This window comes from Rhyacophila brunnea, unplaced genomic scaffold (assembly GCF_057557595.1).
Source record: "Rhyacophila brunnea isolate RB1 unplaced genomic scaffold, BYU_Rbru_1.0 scaffold_2, whole genome shotgun sequence".
In the NCBI taxonomy this organism is placed as follows: domain Eukaryota; kingdom Metazoa; phylum Arthropoda; class Insecta; order Trichoptera; family Rhyacophilidae; genus Rhyacophila; species Rhyacophila brunnea.
In genome coordinates, this window is record NW_028232859.1 from 49,878,458 (window position 1) to 49,895,206 (window position 16,749).

Sequence of the window (16,749 nt, forward strand, 5' to 3'; positions counted from 1 at the left end):
ACTGATGCTTTTTCAAATAAATATACATTTGTTTATATAAATTTCTTTTATTGTGACTATCAATACATGGTGAAACTGTATTGTATTATTGATTAATTTAATAAAACTTAAAAAAATGCGTTTTATTAAATTATAGGTATTAATTTGACAAGAAATAAATCTATTGCTATTTCTTAAATATAGTAATAAGTAAAGTTTATAAGTAAAAGCATACATTTATTATACACACCGAGTAGGTCCATATCTGAGTATCCATAGTTATATATCATTATGTTCAGTCAAACACAACAAGAAGATAACACATGCGTCCACACGTTAGATTAAGAAAAACAGTACACACGATAAAAATTCTTAACCGGCAATTTGTACCGGGGAACGCATGTTCAAAGATTCTAAGTAAATTCTAAAATTTAGCTAGCCTAGCATCAGAATAGTAGCGTCTGGTATTAATGAATAATAACTCACCAAAATCAGTTAACATCCTACGCCGCAGCAGGCAGGTTAAAAGCTCGTCGACTGAGATTCTAACACAATAACATAAAGTACCCTCGCAGAGTGATTTGAGAAAGCTTCAATCGAATTTTCACCTAAGCTTTCTCAAAAGCGATGGACAGAGTACGTCACAAAAGGCTGCGCTGCGCTGCGTTGCGTTGTGTCACAAAAGCACTTTTCACAACAATAACAAAAACAATCGCAAGTAAAACTTTAATTGCCGAACACGACCGAAGACTTTATTTCAATCGAATCGCGGGTATGCAAGAAGCTTCGCACTTTGGCAAGTGAAAATGGTAATTTTTCACAAGTCGTAATAATTAATGATTACTTATGCGGACTTTCACTCAGCTGTGTATGATTTGACTGCGTATTTTTTGCTTTAATATTTTCCCACGATGGCAGTTGAAAACAAAAGCAAATAATAATAAAAAAAAAAAAATATTAAAAAGGGGGTAATTTAACGATGATTTCCAGTTGTTAACAATCTCTCTGGAAAGTCGGGTTGAGTAGCGAATAATCGGCGACCGTTGATATCAACTTGTGGTTAATATTAATCAGAGATTTTGCGGTTTAAAACGTCGCTGAAGACAGTTGTCGGTTTGACGAAAAAATAGCACGTTTGCGAGTTATTTTTTTAGCGCGTTGCAGTACAAACAGCACTGAAAAAGATAAGATTTGATTCGTCACGTGTCGAGGACGTTGAAGTACCAACGATGTTTACAGCTCGGATAGCCGATTGCTACTGTTTATGAGTGGGCTCGTTTTGCGGAGGCGCCCCCATCCGCGCGCCGCCCGGGGCCCGCCGGCCGACTCGCGATTGGTCGATACGAGGCGGTGACGTCATGTAGAAGCGGCGGAGGGGACGAGGAGAGAGAGAGACGGGGATACGTTCGAGGCGGATGTCAGCTGCTAGGGAAAGCTAAGGCTTTTCACGGAGTTGGAAAATCTCAGATGGCAGCGGAAGTCGTGCGAGAGCTTTTTTCGTAGTAATAATGAATATTATCTGCCTGACACGACCAATAACATCCGGTATTCCATTACGCACGCATGAAAAATTACACCATCAAAATGAAGTAAAATCTAACTCAATAAAATCATTATTTTCATGTAATGGAATGCGCTTCTTTCCACCATACGCTTCCCTTATAACACAATGCTTCAATTTCATATTATCTTCCGCATATTTATAAAGTATTCGAGTCAGAACAGCCGCGGTTAACTGAATTTGGACTTTAAACTCTAAACTACTAAACAATAAAAGAAATATATTAGGCTATTCATCATCATCATCATCAGCCTGAATCTATCCACTGCTGGATGAAAGCCTCTCCAAGCTGATTCCACTTCTCTCGGTCCTGTGAGTTGCGTTGCCGCGTACTTCCGCAGAACTTTATTTCATCGGTCCAGCAGCCTCTAGGTCTACCTTGCGGACGTTTTGTACTTCTTGGATACCACTGGATGACTAGATTTGTCCAACGATTGTCTCTTCTTCGAGCTGTGTGCAGCCCATCTCCATTTGAGGCTTTTAATGAACTCTATCACATCGCAAACCCTTGTCTGCTTCCTTATCCACTCAAGTAGCACAACGTGGTATGGAGAGGTGCATGCTGGGCATAACGCGAAAGGACAAAAATAGAGAATTAGGTAATTATACTCCATAAAATTAAATGAGAATATGTAACTCATGCCTGCATTCAAACAAATATGAACTAGTTTAGGTTGATAAACTAAGCCAGGGAATAATGCTGTGGTATCAATATTATTATGATTGACAACAAATCAATTAACTTTTTACTAAAGCGAAGGAAAACAGTTAGGTACAAAGCGTTTTGTTTTCGTGATTTTAATATGATGATATTTTATGTTGAATCGTAGCCAACTTTTTTTAAGATATTTTAAATAAGAGAGGGGACAACGCTGTGTTGACTGACGACAGCGGGTTGCTGTAAAGTGGTGTGGCGGCCGCTTCCTGGGAAATACATTCAGGCTTCGACCTTGAACCAGATAGGAAAATCGGGAAAATCGAACGTGAAACACGCCGAGAGGCTACACGTGTGTTTAATGCCAGCTTTCGCAAAGTAGAAATCGATTCGAAATACTAATAAGGTGATATTAATATATTATATAGAAGATCCAATTCAGGAGAACACCTGGGTAAATCAGTGACAAGGCAACGATAATCATCGTAATCATTTATTATGAAAATTCATAATAATTTTTATATCACATTTCATAAAAATAGATATCAAAATTAAATTAAAACGGTAGGTACGAGGGTGGGTCAATAAGTCCTTAGAAAAGCCGACAGGTGGCGCGACTAGTACTGTAAGCGGTTTGTTTTCATGCAGCGGCACTACCGATTCAGTATGCTGCGAAGTTTCAATCAGATTGGTCGGGTTGTTGTGTGTTTCTCGTACATTAAAAAAAAAATTTGCTTGTGGAAAATGGAAAAATGGAAAATGGAGAAAATTGAGTTTAGAGCTGTTATTAAACATTTTAATATAAAAGGGTTAACAGCAAAGGAAATAAAAAATGAGTTGGATTTAGTTCACGGCATATCTGCTCCTTCACTTGCAACTATTTATAACTGGTTAAATGAATTTAAACGTGGTCGTACATCAACAAAGGATGAACCACGCTCAGGACGTCCTGTAGAGGTGACTACACCAGAAATGATCAATAAAATTCACGATATGGTGTTAAGTGACCGAAGATTAAAGTTGAGTGAGATAATTGAGGTTACAGGGATCTCAAAAGGTAGCGTCATTTCTATTTTACATGACAAATTGGGCATGAAAAATATTTATGCAAGATGGGTGCCGCGTTTGCTCACAGTCGACAATAAACGCAATAGGGTGGTGGCCTCTAAAGCCTGTTGTCGCTCATGTAACGCAATCCGGATGAATTTTTTCGTCGCTTTGTGACTGTAGATGAAACATGGATACACCACTATATTCCCGAGACGAAAGAACAGTCAAAGCAGTGGATTGCGAAGGCAAACCATGTCCAAAGAAGGCGAAAACCGTAAAATCAGCTGGTAAGGTTATGGCTACTGTATTTTGGGATGCACGTGAAATTATTTTCGTTGACTATTTGGAAAAAGGAAAAAAAATAACAGGGGATTATTATGCATCTTTATTGGACCAGCTAAAAAACAAAATTGAAGAAAAACGGCCTCATTTAAACAGGAAAAAAATCCTCTTTCATCAGGACAATGCCCGTGTTCACACATGTTTACGATCAATGGCTAAAATTGAAGAATTGAAGTTCGAATTGGTCGACCACCCACCGTATTCGCCAGATTTAGCCCCCAGTGACTTTTTCCTTTTCCCAAACTTAAAAAAATGGCTAAGTGGACAACGTTTTTTTTCAAATGAAGAAGTCATCGATCGGACAAATGCTTATTTTGAGGACCTTCCGAAAACTTATTTTTCTGACGGTTTAAAAAATATTGAGAAACGTCTAACCAAGTGTATTGAGCTCCAAGGAGATTATGTTGAGAAATAAAAAAAAAATACAAAAATAAAAACTGTTTTAATGCTTTTTTCTAAGGAATTATTGACCCACCCTCGTACATTGATGACCAATACGTTCTAAATTTTTAATTAACAACTCGGAATTTATCAAATTCTCCGTTATTTGTCCTGTTAGAAAGAATAAAAGCTATATATTATGATCCTCTAGAGTCTAGAGGATCTAGAGCAGCGATACTCAACCTGCGGCCCGCGGGCCACATGCTGCCCTTTAAGCTTTTATGTGCGGCCCGTAACACATTTATTATCAGGAACATGATTTTTAATTTTGAAATAAACGCTTGGATACACATTACTTTTGTTTATAATTTTTTAAATCTCAAAAATGTTTGTAAAAAAGGGGGGTTTCATTATTTTTTCGTCACACCATTAGTGATACGGCCCGCGTTACTTTACAAATATATGTATTTGGCCCGAAGAAAAAAAAGGTTGAGTATCATTGATCTAGAGTCTAGATCGAACATGGTGATGTAATGTAATATGCATAAAAATGTTGCTAGTTTATCTCGTTGTATTTTCACTGACGAAATAATAAATCTATTTGTGACATTTGCCTTTCTCGGTAGGTGTCTATTATGTATAGAAAACTTTTGTATTTAAATAATTTGAACGAGTCAATATAAACATTAAAATATATTTTCATACTAGGTATCAAGAGTCTTTACTGTTGATGTATTTAGGTAGACTATTAATTTCATACACCATAGAAACATAACTATTAGACAAATATTTCTACCGAGTGGAGCACTAAATCTGCATCCACTGGATTACGTCCTATATGCTTCGAAATAATGCATTTGAGGGTTATCCTAAAATTAATAAGGATAAGTATCTAAGTATTAACAAAAGATTCTTAATTCTAAATTGATTTGTATTCAATTTAATATATTTTATGGTAATCATAGCATTATAATATTATATAATGCTTATTAATTATATTATAATATATATATATGCGTGTGTGTGTGTGTGTATACATATACGACTGAAGAAAACGGAAATAAAAAGTAATACATTTAGGTACCAAATATATAAAACATAGAAAAGTTATTGCGATTTCTTCGCTATCATTCTGCGTGACCTTTAGAGCATTTTGGTATGAGGGTGGGGGTGGGTGAGGGGGGTTGTTCTCGGGCGGAGGCGGAGGAATCCTATTACGCGTTGAATAAAGAGCGGAAGGAAGTCGATATACTGGTTTAAGTCTTCCGATGACATGCCAACTTTCCGCTGATTGCTCCGATCCACGAACATTCACAACAAATTCCGCCATAACATGTTATCCAATACTACAAAGCTTCCTACTGGGAAACTCGAAGAATGGTACAACTAAATAGGTAGCACAACGAAGATTTACACATACTGTATCTATCTAAGTCTGTTTTATTACCGAATATGATCTTTTAGCCGATATTATCTTATAATTATTTGGTGACTTGGGCTTGTGAACTGAAAGTCGGTGGCAAGAGTTACGAATCGGTAGAGGATAAGTGGAAGAAAAGTGAAGGATTTATTTTGAAAAATTTCATACAGTAATAGGTATTTTTAACTGAAATTGCTTATTATTATCGAGACTAATAATTGCATAGGTATGTAAGTATGTACCTACTACTTACCTGTTTTATTATTGAAACATGTTTAAAGTGTAAAAAATATAAAGTTTATTACAAGAGATTCAGCGTTTACTTGATGGTAATCCAAGATACGTAAGTAATAAAATGGGATATCATTTGGTATTCGTCCTTTCTACGCCCCCCACCCCTCCACGTGTTTTTTTTAAAATTAGCTATACAATCCTATATGAATCTGGGCTGCCCGACGAAGAGATTACCAACAGATTTTTTTACGAGGAACGGATGTTAGTCACTTGATCAACATACTATTATTAGGTCCATACTCTGGGTCCAAACCAGTGTTCCCATCTTTGTCTATGCTGAGTATAGTACACATGTATAATAATTATAGTACTTCTTATATGATTATAACATTTTTCGTCTAGAACGCTTTTTGTATTTTGAGCACATTTGGCAAAAAAATATTGTATTGCACATACTATAATAATTATAGTAGGTACGGTTGAATTCGCTGGTCCAAACACACATTGAAAAATAACATATGAAGTATTGCTAGACCCGGGATTTGAACTCGGAACCCACGACATAATAATATGCCTGACGCATAATCATCATCGTGGAAATTGACAGGTGTCGTAGAAATAATATCTAGGTATATGATGAATACGAAGTGATAACCCATTTTATTATAAATATATATTCTTATTATTCTTCAATAAATATCTAAATTTAAAAATATCTCGTAAAAACAAATACATGACAATGTTGACCATATTTTATTAATAAAAACAAGACATGATATGTACACCATCGCCTGTAATCCGAAGGTGGGCGAAAAATGATTTTTCGCAAGGAGCAAACACAATAACAAAATATTTACCGACATCGTTGTGGATTTTCGATTTTCTTTGTGATTTCTCTAGGATTGGTGAACATATTGTTTTGATAACATTCGGTCGCAAATTTAACAAATAAAACGAAGGCACAATAAATTATTATATAACCGATAATAGTATTTGATTTATTAAATACCTTTTGATGGAGATGATAATTTTGGTTTATTTTCAACAGAAAAATCACAAAGAAAAACGCATGTAAATATACTTGTATAGCATACTAAATATAATTGTAATAATTAATACCTACATCATACACAAACACTTACATTACTATACAAAAAAGTCCTCAGCAATGTTTTCGTACTCTGAACATAGCAATTTTGTAGAAAGTAATTACATATATGCGAAACTTACTTACCAAATGTTTTGTTTGCCTAGCTCTATTACTAACATTTCTTTTATACTCACCTAATTTTGCACAATATTCAAAGACCCAAAATATATACGTCATTGTTAGGTAGGCACTTTCTTTCGCGGTATAATATGTTGACTAGTTCGTTTATCTACGCAAAAAATGGCGATTCTCGCTCGGTATCTACGTACTTATTCCACATAATATAACAACCATCAAACTATGTTCACCAGCTGCAAAAAGGTGTCAAAATATATAAATAATACCAACATAATATCCTGCTATATAAGTGTATCATTCGCATTATTGTAAAAATGCACTTTTATATCAGTTTTGACAATGTCTCTCTAAGCGGATGAAACCAATCTTGGTCATAAATAAGTATGTCGTTTAGATGGGTATTATTTATTTCAATTTGTATATAATTACTATCTGTAGTTAATAAAATGATTTTCTATATTTTTCCCAGAAATTACACGCCATTAAATTATGTACCTATATTGCTATATTATCAGCGGCGCTTTTCTTTGAAGAAAATGACGCAAATGATTCGTAAGACGATCAATCAATATAACAAGGACATTTAAAGACGTCTCGATCCTCATCAGTGAGGAATACGAAAACGGAAAAAATCTTCGTGACAAATCTTATCGTGTGTTATTTTTTTTATATATGTAGTAAATATATCTTGCTATAAATCAATGTGGCACATTAAATGGCACTGTAATATTTTATATTTCGTATAGATTTTAATGGTGCCTATTATCTATATAGTATAATGTTAATAAGCTTAAAAGGCTAAAGCAACACCATTCTTTGAATGTCTATCCATATCCAAAGTCGACTTTGAAAGCTCCGTGTTAAATGATCAGGGATATTAGGGGTGAACATTTAACAATTAACAAACTGATTACGCCGAAAAGCCGCAAGCCCGGGTAAAGCATTATAAGCTTTAGTTAGACAATGAATCCGTTGTAAATTAATCCGAACATCGTTACTTAAAACTATTGACTACATTTGCATGCGTTTAACAAAGACTTCCATCTATTTAATCATAAGTTGTTTGAGCTTTGAAAGTACCTAACATAACCTAACGTAATCACTTTCCAAGAAAAATAAGTAAAAGTATGAATAATAAAAACTGTTCGAATAGCAAAAGCCGTAACTGTACTGATTACTGGATACATTTTATAAAATTATTAACTTTTAGATTCAATTATATTAAATAAATAATAATCTACTATTACTATTTCTCGTTGTGTTATTTTAAAATAATTGTATTGTACCTATGTCTTGTATTTCAAGTTACGTACTAGATTTATTTAATATCTACTAAATTTCCAGTTAAAATATGGTCTTTTCAATGTAGTCAGGTAAACATACAATTTTGAACGAAAGATAATTAAAATTAACATGTATGTATTTAATATCATGGATGTGGAATAGTCGTAAGGTTTCATAAGATAAGTTTGTTGCGAGCTTATGGGTCCCAAGTGGACGCACCCTCCAATAAAAACAGAGCCATAAAGGAGCGGAAACCGGAGGCAAGCGCTACCGTAATGAGGACGATGAACCCATCATCTGTCAAAAAAAAAACGACGGCACCTGGACCAACTGTTGATGGGATAAGATAGACATGGATGGAAAACGAAAGTGTTCTCGAGTGATCTAGACGCCACCTAGATGAGTAGGGAAGCTTTCGGTTTTCGAGCTTTGAAGTTGATAAGTTAAGCTTTGTAATAATTATTACAAAAGCTCTACGACCACGACAATATTCATTATTTATTCCGAGGCGTGTATAGTAGCCAATGGCACTTTAATCAATCACTAACGTTGAACGATAATGCCATTAAGAGATAAATCGGATGGTTGCAAATTGCAACCCACAACTATCTTAATTTTTTTATTATTTTTTACATGATGTCAATAATATGACGAGGCATATTATTTATCATGTACCTACTAAAAATACAAAGACGCAGCAGTTACTGTCTTATACATTCAAATGCCATGGTGCTGTTAAAACTTTTAGTTTTAATAACTAGATACGCATATATGTGTAGTAATTAATCATAGAATAAGTTCTGTGTTCTCTGGTAGTAATTATTAATAAAGCCAATATTTAACATTTCCGTTTAAATGTATTTCATTTTTTTTTTCATTTTTTGTATTGAATGGAATAATACAATGGTATAATGACAGTTTTTGAGGGTGTATTTCGCATAACAAATGTCTAATTAAATCAACAAAATATGAATATTTTGAGAGATAAGTAAATAAATTTCCGTGAATAGTAATTATGTGTTTTAGAATTTTTGTTCAGTTATCAGAAGTTATTTAAAACCCATGTCAAAACAAAATATCAAAAGTGTCATTCGAAATATTAAAGAAATAAAAGCTGTAAGTAATCGTATTTTTTTATATTTGAAATTTATTTATTTATTTAAGAATACAAAACATTGTGGACATAACAAATCTAAATTCAAGACGTGCACAACATGAGATTTACATTATAAGTCAAACATTACCCTCACAAGAGAGAAGAGAATATAGAAAAAGAAATATATATATAATAACAATAATAACAAAAAAAAATAATCAAAACATACTTAAGTAGGTACAATTTAATACAGAAAAATATAATTTTTGAGAACGAAAAATATACAATTTTATACAGAAAAATACAGTTTCAAAAATAAAATGCAAAGTACATCATTGAAAATGTCTATGTCTTTAGGGAGCGCATTTACTAGTCTTGCACCCCTCGCTAATGGTGCCTGATAGGCTTGACACGAGAAAACGGTTCCAATCCAGAATAAATCATGACTGCGACCACGTAGGTAATTGACAGGCGCATGGAAATTCAAATTCATTAGGACACCAGGATTGGAAACCATCCCTCGCGATAACAGGCAAAAGTGTTTCAACAGCAGAAGACATCGACGAGATTCAAGAGAGTGAAAAGTAAGCATGCCTTGTAGAAAGGCAGTCGGAAAATAATCATCTGACGAATTATCGAAAGGAAAATAGTTAAATGTTTTAAGATAAAGACATCGAAGAAATTTCTTCTGGACGCGTTCTAAAATAAGCTTATAGGAAACCTCATAAGGACACCAGGACCAATATCGTATTGATATTAAAATAATTATATACTTACCAATTAGATCGCTAATACTCTCGTCAGTAGGGTTATGCCTAGCAAAGCGGCATAACATAAACTCCACGGCACATATTACCACGTGTCTGATTGTAATTTTAATGACAATCACCTACTAGGTAGTAAAATTACTTAAACATTACCTGACAAGCTATCTATGCTTGCGCTAGAAAAAGAAAACATTCCAATGAATATTCGTCTCAGCATTAACTACGATAAGTTTCAACTTTATAGACGAAAACTCATAATTAAATTTATGAAGTCTAGTAATGTGTATTTTTACATGCGTGCGTTTACATCGCCATTTTATGCGACTTCTACTATACAGCTTTAAATACTATGGTGTTTAGAGTAATTACTGTTCAGTAAATCAGTGCTACGCAACCTTTTCTCACCCACGGCACACCAAAGGTCTTCCCAGAATTCCGCGGCACACCACACGTAAAACAAAGGTTAAAAACAGTGTGATACTCTAAGATAGCGTTTTTCAAATAGTGTGTGAGTTTAAATTAATGGTATTGATTGTATGTTCAGCGATTTTTTGTGTGGTTATATTATATTAATATAATTATGGTTGGTTGTCGGGTTAGGAATAATTATTTGTCGAGCATTAAGACAATAATAATAAAATGTATCCTACAATCACATGTTTTAAAATATTAATATTAGTGTAGTAAAATAGCGCCGCAGGTGATTTTTTTTATTCTGAAGCTATTCTGAGCTGAACTGCGATAGCCTTGTCGGAAATCCGAGGATATTTTTTATTAACCGAAATCCAGAAAATAGACAATGGAACATCGGCGAAGTTCAGTTTTAGCGTCCCATCGTATATCAATTCAACAAACTCCTCTCGAATTTATAGGAAAGCGCTTCTATAGAATTTTCGGCACTGGTTGCAAAAGGGTTTCGTATCCAGTCGCATTGATTGTATGAAAGTAATGATGAAATTTCTTTTGCAGCAAAGTTAAATGTTTTTGAGACGGATGCAAAATTAATTGCTTGTTTTCAATGGTGGTCTGGCAGGTCCTTTGGTATATTTGTAGAGATCTCTTGTTAACTCTTTCTGCCAAAATTCGAGTTTATTTTTGAACCCTTCTAATTTATCAGAACACGTCAATATATTTTCATTCTGACCTTACATTGTTTTATTAAGTTCATGAAGGTGCTCAACTATATTACCAGCCATGTACGCAAATTTGGCTATTGCACCGCGGCACACCTAGCATCGTCTCGCGGCACACCAGTGTGCCGCGGCATACCGGTTGCGGAGCACTACAGTAAATCACAAATGACTTTGGAGCTCTCTTACCTAAGGTGATACTAAATTGATGAAATACCTAGCAAAGTAGATGATAATATCTTTTAACATGTCACAAACAAACCATAAAAATAAAAAAATAAACTTTTACATACTACTTACTAACAGAACTTAAAAAAGGGAATACCTACGTCAAAATGTACGCCAATGTCAAAAGTATGGTTCTTCATTTAGAAAACTATCATCCCTAATCCACGTTGTCGAATTGTTCGATAACTTTAGTCAAAATGAAAACGTCGTCAAACTGCACTACTCGAAGAAGCTCAGTATTGAATATCATAAAATAAATGCCATGTTTCAGCAATTAATAGCAAACTAAGGTAGACAGATAAGTACTGAAGGGAACACCCGCATATTCTATCCGTATTTAGCGAATTCGAATCCCGCGGCTGAATCAAATCCTCATGATTTCGAATACACGTCCAGTCAATTGAGAACATCTGTAAAGATAACCTATAATCGATGGATTTATCCCTACAATCTACAAACTCCAAATCGGAGCGAAAATTAAAATTTAATCTAGAATGCACATACAAGTAATAGTCTATCTATGTGTATAGATACCTATATTAACTACCCTAACAAAACTGAGCTCACGCAAATTTATTTGAATATTTTTTTATAAATTTATTATTATTTGTCATTGTGACATGTTTTAACGCGATGACGACATTAAATTAATACCTATATACCTATTTAATTTAATTAAATGGATAAAACATTTTTTTTGGACACGTCATTTTCCAACATCGTCGACATATTTTATCCCGAAGTTTCAAGATTAAATATTACATTACAATAACATTACATATTAAATTACCTACATTTACTTACAGATTATATTTTATTTCAAAGTAACTTTATTGTTTTATATAATATATTATACACAGCGTCAAAGATCGGTGGACCCACGTGGCCAACAGCAGATGCCGCAGATGTAAATTATTTCATATTATTTTGCGACGTTTAGGAACATTATTTCCATCCGTCTTCGCACATGCTTTATTGCTAATTCGGTTACGCTTGGGCAAACAATCTTTCGTTACACTCACAGCAAATTCTAAATGGTCAAATGGAAAGTAGGTAACTATAAAAAGGCAAGTTTTCAACAAAAACTAGGTAGGCACCTAATATACCTAAACAATAAAATAACAATCGATAATTGTCTAAATCTTTCGTTGCAATGTGCAAAGCAACAATCGTCACCTATGACGATGTTATATATTTTTTAAATGTATCTTTATGTATATATGTCTTAATATTATTCTCGGTCTACACTCTACATACTAAATCGATAAGGGTACGTTGTATCTCCTAGGACCACTACATACAAAAAATATTATTATAATTCCTCCAATGTTTGTTGTCTTGTAAGACAAGTGGTATGTCACCCCTTCTTCGCCAATCTTCTATAAGTATATGTATTGTAAGCATATGTGTATGTAGTATATAATAAAAGTGTGAGTAATATTAAATACTTAAATAAATAAACTTTGGGCGAGACCGTGTGTGAATAAATTGGGTGTTATATTTTTTAGCGCTCACCATCCTTGTGATGAGATCCTAACTCCTGGGCTATCTACCGTCCATTTTGACAGTATCCATACGTCTTTACGTTACAGTGGGTAAAACAAATTTAATGTTAAGTTATATGTAATAATAATAATAATACAATAACCGCGCGATTAATACAAATTGTTACACTGTACATTATCAAGCCGTTCAACAAATACCTACATACAAAGAGGAAACGTTTTTTTTATGCGGCAGACAGCAGGAAAATTTTCCTAATAAACCTGACGATTAATTATTTAAATATCAAACTTTAAACATTGCAATATATCCAGCACGTGGCAATAATGAACGAAAAATACTTTATGGCACAGTTGCCAGGGAATTTATTCGGATAAAACACAGGAAACATGTGTTGTTTCTCCAAGCTTCTTTTTTCAATTAAAATAAATACAATTTACCTTAAAGGGAAACAGGCTTTATTATTAACTATGTACAATAGCAAAAAACAACCATAAATGAGAATGTTTGATTAAATGGTTAATGTTTATTAGGTAAATTCGTAAAACATATTTGGAATAAAATTAGGTTATACAATTAGATATAGGTATTTATAAAATAATCAAATATACTATACATATTGGATGCATTCATACATTGATATAGCTACCTACTTACAACATTTCAATATTCAAGTGAACACGTTAACTAAATAAGTCAACGAAACCGTAATTAGAATATAAGTTGGGTTCATTGTTCTATTATATTAATTGAAAAACTTTCGAATTGGCAGAAGACATAAATCCAGATTTACAAAATGGCCGATATTGCATTATATTAATTTAATAAAATGTATATTATGTTTAGAAAATAATTTGTATGAGCGTACTCAGATGTCCACGCCCGGGGGTGATTTAAGGACCATGTTATTTTTCGTATGATTGACCCCTTTAAAATTCAATGATTAGGTAGGTACGTAACATCAATTAGGTACCTATTAGTCAAGTCTCTTGTTCCATGACAATATTTCGTTACTGATAGATTATGAAGAAAACCTGTCCAAACAATGTATCATAAATAAATACTATCGTATTATTATAGCAAAGTTGAGTATGTACCTACCTAAATGATATAATTATTATTTTTATTCAATGAATAATTCACAAGAATTTAACATTATTTTTATTGAACATACATAATTTTGAAATAATTTAGAAAACTTCTGAGAAAATATACAACCAATAGAAAATAATAATCACTATCATATCAATTTCAGCTAAGGTGCTAGATAAAGTTAATAAACGGTTGAAATTCATTTGGGTAAAATTTTCAAGCTAGGCGATTATTTATTTTTTATTTGTTTTAATTAATCACACGTTGTGACATGCGCCCGATCAAGATGCCTGGCTTCCGCCACTGATGAGTAACAACATCTCATCATCAGTCTGCAGGAAATAGGTGCCTCGCGAGGCATGTCCGCCGGGTCGCGTTGTTTCAACATGCCCCCAAAACACACTCGATCTGGCTTCTTTCGATCTGATTGGATGCCGTGGCGTGGTTTACTTACTCGGATAATTCAACGTGTTATGCATTCCTTCAAATTAAACAACACATTGCTATGCAGTTTTACAGGGTGCCCGCAAATTTGTTTAGTGATAAACATTTTAAGTATACATACACAGCAACGTGCACTATCACCAAAGTTATTGTCCTACCAACCAACGTTCCCTCTAATTTTTCTATTGTGTGTGCGGATCATCAACGCATCTGAGCAGTGGCGTAACTAGGGTTGGTGTAACGGACACGTCACCCGGTGCGGTAAATTTACAACCCCACAAACAAACACACATACAATCTTTCATTAAAACTTATATTTTTAAGGTATTTATTAACTTCAGTGATTTTATATTATACTTAACAACACAACGATAATTTTTAAGTAAATAAAAATAATTACAAGATAAAAAGAACTTTTTATATACCTACAACGTTTTTAAATTTCCTGTAGAATCATATAAACTTGACTTGCTAGCTTAAACTATCAAAATAATTATTTTACTTGATAGAAATAATACTGAAATGTCATTTTGATTTCCATAGTAACGCACGTATATATTAATAATTTAGTTGCTATGACCCCAGACCCCTAGCAACCAATAATAGTGGATTGGATTACGGATTCCTTCCGAAATAACTTTTCATACAAAACAGAATTAACTGAAAATGAATTCAATTCTACTTAAATATGGCTTAACGTATTAAAAAAATGCATTGTCATCGTGTTCTGATATATTCTAAAAGTTTCAAATGTCTAGCTAGTCGGGAAGTTAGTTAAAAATCGATTGCAAAATTTATACTGGACAAATAAGAATACGAGCTAATAAAAACGTTGTAAAATAAAGACCTTCGCTTTTCAAGAAATGAGTTGAAGAATTATGCATGTGATGGTTTCGTGCATTCGAGCAAAACTAAAAAAAACTAAAATCTGGCAAAGGAAACTTTATTTTACAATATTTTTGTGTGAGGACTGTGCGGGGGATGAAAACATGTGTGCGGACACATTTTGGAAAGTGTGCGCGCGCACACGCGCACACGTTACAGGGAACATTGCAGTACCAACGTATTTTTCAGGAGATCTCTACAACCGAGAGTTGTGTCATTATTGCGGGACAAAAAACACCCAAGTAATTAAATAAGCTTTCAATTTAGTAACAGATAGTACCTAATTAAATTCAAGGAATCAATAATAATAATAATCCGAATAGTAAAAATTGCAATTCCCAAATTCCGGGCGATATTAAAACATTTAAAAATGTATAAATGTTGAATCGACTCTTTCAGTATGCATTGTTTATCTGTCTCACAATCATCAAAATAGCATTATTTCACTATTTTTAATAGTACGTAAGTACCTAAGTCTCATTATAATGATAATATTTACTTGAAAATACGTACCTAATACTAAAGGCATGTATGATTTGAAAAACGAAATATAGCTGTCATTATTTGGAGGCGTTGACCGTTGAAAGCGGAAGTGTGACGGTGATGGAGGGGGTAGGAAATATTTATTTTTTCCGCGTAGACAAGATATACTTGCAACACAAGGACAAATACGAGAATGATACCAGCATATTATAGCAGTACATATTATAGCTGATATACACGAGCTGAAAATGGTGTGGCAAAACAATTATTCGCGTCAAAGGTAATCTCCACAATCTTGCAGCATCCCTAGTTCGCTTAGGTAGATACCTATAACCTAATCCTAAATGAAAATGCGCTAGACCGGTTAGCCGCTAGACAACGAAAATAAAAATTGCATTGTTTGACAATGCCCGCTTTATGATCGAAAATACGGAATTCGGAATGAAGTCAACTTTCAATTACCGCTAAATCTTGAGATGTTTATAGCTCAACCATACATCAAAACTGATTTGTGTATCCCAATAATTATGTAAGAATGTAACCTGCCAGTTGGCATGGCAGGCATGCTAGTATGCCAGTATAGTTAAATAATATGTATACCAATACCTGCAAGTATAAATTATAATATCACATTTTGAAGCTAACAAATATATTCTAATATTATGTAGGTACCTACCGATTATAAATAATATGTATTTTTAGTTATTGTAATTATTAATATTGTAAAAATTTAATAACAGTAAATACATGTCCTCGGCCGGGACTTCTTAGCTTAATAATAAAAAAAAAACAAGCGTCTCGGCAAACCGACATTCAAGTGTCGATTGGCGAAACCAATTTTATTTGCCAACATAATGTACAATATGTAAATACCTATTCTTCGATTGAAAATTAATGAACACAATAGACGTTGACCAAGTGTTGGGTAAATGATTTTTAGATCATGTCCATATCGGAGACTTTTCCCCGTGTTAATGTATTTATTCT

The 16,749-nt window shown here is 33.6% G+C and overlaps 1 protein-coding gene and 1 long non-coding RNA gene across 9 annotated transcripts in view; one reads left to right on the forward strand and one right to left on the reverse strand.

Moving 5' to 3' along the window:
• Mef2 (myocyte enhancer factor 2) overlaps positions 1–16,749 on the reverse strand; it is a 321,089-nt gene that overhangs the window by 95,419 nt on the left and 208,921 nt on the right. For 4 of the 8 annotated variants that reach the window (XM_085947256.1, XM_085947254.1, XM_085947252.1 and 1 more), the window contains exon 1: positions 466–1,239. The exons of the other annotated variants lie outside the window; for them this stretch is intronic. The gene's annotated coding sequence lies outside the window, so the exon portion shown is untranslated. Of the gene's footprint in view, positions 1–465; positions 1,240–16,749 lie in introns of those variants that run through there. 8 annotated transcript variants of the gene reach the window in all.
• The window catches only part of LOC147072470 (uncharacterized), an 89,984-nt gene continuing 77,569 nt past the window's right edge, over positions 4,335–16,749 (forward strand). Inside the window, exon 1 of the long non-coding RNA XR_015070655.1 lies at positions 4,335–4,477. This is a non-coding gene — a long non-coding RNA (uncharacterized LOC147072470). The remainder of the gene's footprint in view (positions 4,478–16,749) is intronic.